The following is a 6,514-nucleotide window of genomic DNA, read 5'->3' on the forward strand; positions in this document are numbered from 1 at the left end:
GATGAGATCATGTTGCCTTATGCCGAAGAAGAAATGCCCTTGAAATGGTTGTTTCAACAAGACAATGGCCCCAAACACACCAGTAAATGAGCAACATCTTGGTTCCAGACCAACAAGATTGATGTTATGGAGTGGCAGCCCAATCCCTGGACTTTAATACAATAGAAAACTTGTGGGTCAAAAATGCTGAGGCAAAACCAAGAGATGCAGAAGAATTGTGGAATGTAACAGGTGCCAGAAGTTGGTGGACTCCATACAACACAAATGTGCAGCAGTTCTCAGAAACACTGATTATACAACTAAATATTAGTTCAGTGATTCAAAGGAGAGCAAAATCTTTAAACATTTTTTTTAGTTTATACAGTGAATGTTTGAGTTTGTAAAGAAGAATGCAGACATTGCTACTTCTTGGAACAGCCTAATAAGGAATAATACAAATGTTATTCATGTTTTGATTTGGATTATAATGTGCAGTGTTCCCATTGCATTTGAGTGTATGGCAATAAAAGGTATTATAAGAATTTTGTGCTTTATTTACTTTTTTAAACACACTGCTATTATTCTGAACACAACTGTATATACTTTGTACAGGCTGATGGGGATTAGTTGGCAAGTGTTATGGGCTATATACCAGGTATGTTCCAGCTCTTGCAGTACAGACTGTGGTTTCCCTGCAAGTGGTAATGTTTTGGGTTTACTGCCTTTAGCCACAGAGGTTACTCTGGAGTGCTCCAGTCTGTAATGTAGACAGCTGGGAGTATATTACTGTAGGATTAAAAACTCTTACTAACACTGCATGAATGTTACAGGTTTCAACCTTCCAGCCACAGTTTGACCTTTACCAGAATAACTTGTGGGCCATACGGCAAAAGGCACTGATCACTTCCAGCAAACGATCCAGAAGGTAAGGTTCCAAAACCTGAACTGACATATAATGCCAACTCTGACCAGTGATTTGACCAGTACTTTCCTGTCCCAAGTAGCCCCCACCAGCCCAATAAAAAGTGACTGGCTATGGCAACTTACAGCAGCCCCTCTGGCATTTGCCAGAACCCACAGATTGCCAGTCCGGGCCTGCTACGGAGGGTACTGTTTACTAAACAGCATGCACTGTATGTGTGTTGCAGTTTTCATTCACTGTTGGGTAGATCACATATTAGTTCTGGTGAGGACACTGGTTCAGCATTTGAAAGCAGGAGAAGAAAACCGGGTGCACCAGGTTAAGTAATGGTGCCCACACATGACCAAAACAGTCCATTGATCAGCCAGTTATTTATCAGAGGGTGAGCTCTAATATTTCTACTGCCCTGATACATTCTTTCCATTGTAGCTGGAGCTAAGTAGCCACTGTTCAACACGGGAAGAGCTTCATGGCCGCAGCAGCCACTGCTTATCCTGCACTTCACTGCATCATTACATGGATTCTGCCAGCCGCAGACCTCTATCCCTCTGCCAGATCTCTTCTGCCCAAAGATCATTCCTTTGGCATTTACTTTGTTATTTTTAAGATTTCCAGATAATTATGCTCCCCCCCAGGAGAGTGACTGTGCATGTGGGAGTGTTTCTGCCCAAAGATCATGCTTTTGGCATCTGCTTTATTGTTTTCTTTATGATTTCCAGATAATTAAGCCCAGTTATAAACTAATCCCACCGATCCCTTGGTCATACTGCAGTGGGATGTGTTCTGAAATTCAGTCTGTAGGATGAAAGACTGCTTTTAGATTGTACCATTCAAACGGGGCACGTGAGGTGCTGGAGCAACTTGGCATTCTGTAATCATATATAGCATGTAACTGTATTAGTATATAACTCTTCTTGCAAACAGAATGTGTGCCATTGGTTGCTGTGCAGTGAAGGGTGTGTCCAAGGCAAGCTGTAAAATATAATATAAAAAGTGATTTTTTTCCCCCTTGAATATTTCCCGGAACATAAAGGGGCCCATTCACTAAGTTCGAGTGAAGGAATAGAGGAAAAATAGTTTGAATTTCGAATGTTTTTTTGGCTACTTCGATAATCGAATTGGCTACTTCGACCTTCGACTATGACCTTCGACTTCGAATCGAATGATTCGAACTAAAAATCGTTAGACTATTACTATTCGATAGTCGAAGTACTGTCTCTTTAAAAATTTCTTCGACTCCCTAGTTCGCCACCTAAAACCTACCGAGGCCAATGTTAGCTTATGGGGAAGGTCCCCATAGGCTTGCTAACAATTTTATGATCGAAGGATAATCCTTCGATAGACGGACTAAAATGGAATAATCGAACGATCGAACGAATTGCGCAAAATCCTTCAACTTCGATATCCCAAATCGAAGGATTTTAATTCGGCAGTCGAATATCGCGGGTTAATTAACCCTCAATATTCGACCCTTGATACATCTGCCCCAAAGAATTAATGTAGTAGCATATTGATGTTGTAATTGGCAACTTTCCATCCAGAAGGGTGGGTTCTGTTTATGTTATTGGGTTTTCCTGTATGAGATAAGTACAGGGAACTGTTGTCAGTAAGTTTATATACAATACCAAGTATTCTGCTTTCGTTTTCCATCTTTGAAACATAAATCCTTTATTTCTCTATTTTTATTTCTTCCAGTCAGAAGCACAATACACTTGGACAATAGCTCCTCTCTAGTTATTCTGGGGAACTGCCTCTCTACTCATACAGGGAGACTGCATCTCTGCTTATACTGAAGACAGGGCCAATGCAGTTAAAAGACCACACAGATATCAGCGTTAAAAAAGGTAAACCCCCCCACACACAAGTTATAAAAAGCTATTGGGGACCAGGACTCCCCTATAAGTTAAAAAAATATATTGGCACGAGGGCCCCCCATAAAAGTTTTTTTTTTTTTTTTTAAAAAAAAAGCATTGGTGTCAGGGCCCCCCTTACAATTTAGAAAAAAATTGGGGCCCCAACGAACATTTTTTTAAAAAAAACATTGGCGCCAGGGCCCCCTTACAAGTTAAAAAAAAACCATTGGGGCCCCAAAGAATATTTTTTAAAGAAACATTGGTGGCAGGGGCCTATAGAGTATTAAAATAATACATTGGTGGCCAGCAGATTAAAAAAAAGAAATATACACACACATTGGTGTTCAGAGGAATTGAATTTGTGGCTTCATGGGGCCCCATAAATGAGCTCTCCATGTCACAGAAACATTTGGGGATTATATATTGACTAAGAAGTAACACATACCTGCCTCAATCTCACCCTCATTGTTGTGTGTCCTCTTCTAAATAGTACAAATCAAAGGGACATTACCCAACGTTTTTCAGCATGAGTTGAATGAATGGGGCTTGTGCTGAATATACTTTCTGCCTATTCTTTTAATTTTTTAATTCTAATTAAGAACTATTTATGGTCTCTCTTAGTTTTGGTGGTTAAAAGAAAAATTAAACTTGTTTCATGTAAACACTTCCTGTCACATCCTCCCCCACAGCTAATAAAACTAATCACCACTCCACAGAGAAGCCCCTGATAATGATCTTAAGCTTTGTTTTTTTAAAGGAGATTTGGAACTCTGAACAAATTGTTTATAAAGGGAGAAGGGGAGATATTAAGTGAATAAGCCCAATTTTGAGTTAGTGTTTTTTATTAAAATGTATTTTCAACACAAATCCTATGTATTAAATTAATGGTGAACATGGGGGGAACAACCCTTTTTATTATGTTCATTTTTAGAAAAGTTGTTTTTAGGTGTATGTTTCCACTTTAATATGGATGTGCTATAATCCTGTGATGTTACATCCTTCCTTCCATCATATTGTGATGTCACGTCCCTCCTGTAACATTTTTTGATGTCAATTCCCTCCTTCCATCATTTGTGAGATCACTTTCTTGCTTCCAGGTTTTTTTATGTTGCATTCCTTCTCTTTATCATTTTGCCACTCCAGTTCCCTTCTCTCCATAACTCTGTGATGTCATTTCTTCACAACCATAAACCCCTACATGCAAATGTGCATCATGTTGTTTACTTTCTCCATTATTCCTCCCATAATCACAGTCTGCAGGAGGCCTCACGTCAGCGCCCCCGAAACCTACAGATGTTCAACCATTGTACGACCTAAAGGCAGGGGTGCTTCACTAATGAGGCGAGTTGAGGCTGTCGCCTCAGGTGGCAGCGCCCCACTAGGTACCAGGGGCAGCAAAAATGCTGCTCCTGGTACTTTAAGAGCGAATTTCTGGGGGAGGGGGGCAGCAGCAACTGCTGCTGCCTCAGGCAGCGAAGGGGCCAGGATCGCCCATGCCTAAAGGTACCCTTCACTTGTTCTGCTGTGGGACATTTATATCCTTCTGACAGAATTACGTGTAAGGGGATGGTGCCCAGTCTTGCACCAGGTTAATATGTGACTCTGCTGCCCCCTGTGTGCAGTATATAATGTGTAGAGTGTTAGAGTTTCTGTATGTACAAATAGCCGCACCTCTCACCTTTCCTTAGATATTCCTGCTTAGGTGGTGTAGAGTTCTCAAGACGGTCGGCACACGTCATAAGGGCTCTTACAGACGAGCGTTTTTCCCTGCGCTCCCCTGCGTTCCGTTTTTCTGCATTCAGCCGCAGGGGAGAGGAGGAATTGACGCATTACATTTTTACCAATGGGGCTGTACTCACACAGGCGCGTGTAGGCGCCGAACGCAGGAAAAATGCAGCATGTTGCGTCTCAACCTGCGTTCGGCGCCTACACGCGCTTGTGTGAGTACAGCCCCATTGGTAAAAATGTAATGCGTCTATTCCTGCGCTGCCCTGCGGCTGAACGCAGAAAAACGGAATGCAGGGGAGCGCAGGGAAAAACACTCGTCTGTAAGAGCCCTAACACTAGCGAGAATAGAAAGAGAATCGTACAAACACCAAATATGTTGCAGGTGGGGAACTTCCCCTATTCTTTATTGTGACCACCTGTGCATCAACGTTTCGGGGGGGATTAACCCTCCCTTCGTCAGGATCCTGACGAAGGGAGGGTTAATCCCCCTGAAACGTTGATGCACAGGTGGTCACAATAAAGAATTGGGGAAGTTCCCCACCTGCAACATATTTGGTGTTTTTGCGATTCTCTTCTCGCTAGAGTGTTAGAGTAGCATCACTCTGTGTGCATAGCTCAAATGGTTGTAATATACAGTAGAACCCCCATTTTTTGTTTTTCAAGAGACCAGAAGAAAATGGTGTCAAATCTGGGAAAATGTAAAATTAGGGAAATGTGTTATGCATTATATCTTGTTGGGACAACAATATAACCAAATAAAATACAGGGAAAAGTAAAACCAGGGTATTTAAAATGAAGGTTTCACTTGGGCATGTTCCTGACCTACAAGTGCCCCAGCATTACAGACTGATGGGGGTTGAGTCCAAGTTCTTGAAGCATCATCCAGCCACAAACTACAACATTTGACAAGACCCCTGAAGCGAGGGGCAGAGGTTACAATGTATGATGTATCCCTATTCCATTTTTATATACTGTATGATTTCACTTGTATGAATCTTTGGGAGTGTAAAATCTCACTTTTATTTCTTCTTGAAGGATGAGCTGGCACCAGCTATTAGGACCCTAAAGTGCCTTTCAAGCCTGATCCATCCAAGTGAAACGTGCTGAGTGTGCCCATCAGAAAGAGAAATCACAGATGGTCTCATTCATTCCCCCAGAGCAACTCTTGAACCCCCAGGACTATAAACCATGCACGTGTTATTGGTTTATTCTTCTCTGGGTCCATTAAGTGGATGCCACTGGTGTGTCAGCTGTAATTGGAGACTGGGCTAGTGAGATCCTGTGTCACAGGCTGTGGGTAATGCCTTATAGGAAAGTCTGCCCTGAGCCACATGTTTAACCTAAGCATTTCCGTGAATTATTTACAACCCTGAAGATCTCCTGTGCATGAGACATCTCACCTAATGGTCCATGGGAAATCTAACTGCACATCTTTCCCTGTTCTTGCTGCTCTATCTGTCTTGTCTTACACAATTCTTTCTCTTCATAGAGTGTCTCATACTCTCCTAAATATTTACCCAGAAACAGAATCACCAGAGCCAAACCCTTCCCTGGGCTGAACATCACTCTTGCAACTCACAGACCTAACTAAGAACTATCCTATACGCTGCAATCTTTGCGACTCCTAAGTCTCTGTTATTAAGTTAATTTGTGCTGCATTAAAGGCCACAATAATCATCTGTATTTCCTGTCAGTTTGTGGCTGGTGTGACCTGCATTTTGAGTGGAGTGTGGCTGGGTAGGTGCCCATTACATTCACTCCTATGAACTGCTAGCATCCCTCACTGAGACCCACTAAAGAAAACAGTTTATATATGCCGGGGTGCATTGTGGGGTGCTGAGGTGCTGCTTGACTAAAAATTAATCTTACAGTTACTTTGTACAAGTAAAGGTCAATTTCCATCTGCCAGTGGTAAGTGATTGCAATATTCTCACCCTAATACTTACCCAGACGCAGACCTCTTACTCCCTGATATGGGTTGCTCACACGTTGGGTTCCTATCTGGCCACTGGAAAGAGAACAGCCCAAAAAC

General features: G+C 42.1%; 1 long non-coding RNA gene across 1 annotated transcript; it reads left to right on the top strand.

The window, feature by feature from the left end:
- Window positions 1–666: 666 nt before the first annotated feature.
- On the top strand, window positions 667–6,145 carry LOC121399106. Its single transcript, XR_005964756.1, has 3 exons — window positions 667–904; window positions 2,597–2,745; window positions 5,518–6,145. It is a non-coding gene; the product is annotated as an uncharacterized LOC121399106 (long non-coding RNA).
- The last annotated feature ends 369 nt before the right edge of the window (window positions 6,146–6,514 follow it).

This window comes from Xenopus laevis, chromosome 9_10S (genome assembly GCF_017654675.1).
Source record: "Xenopus laevis strain J_2021 chromosome 9_10S, Xenopus_laevis_v10.1, whole genome shotgun sequence".
Classification (NCBI taxonomy): Eukaryota; Metazoa; Chordata; class Amphibia; order Anura; family Pipidae; genus Xenopus; species Xenopus laevis.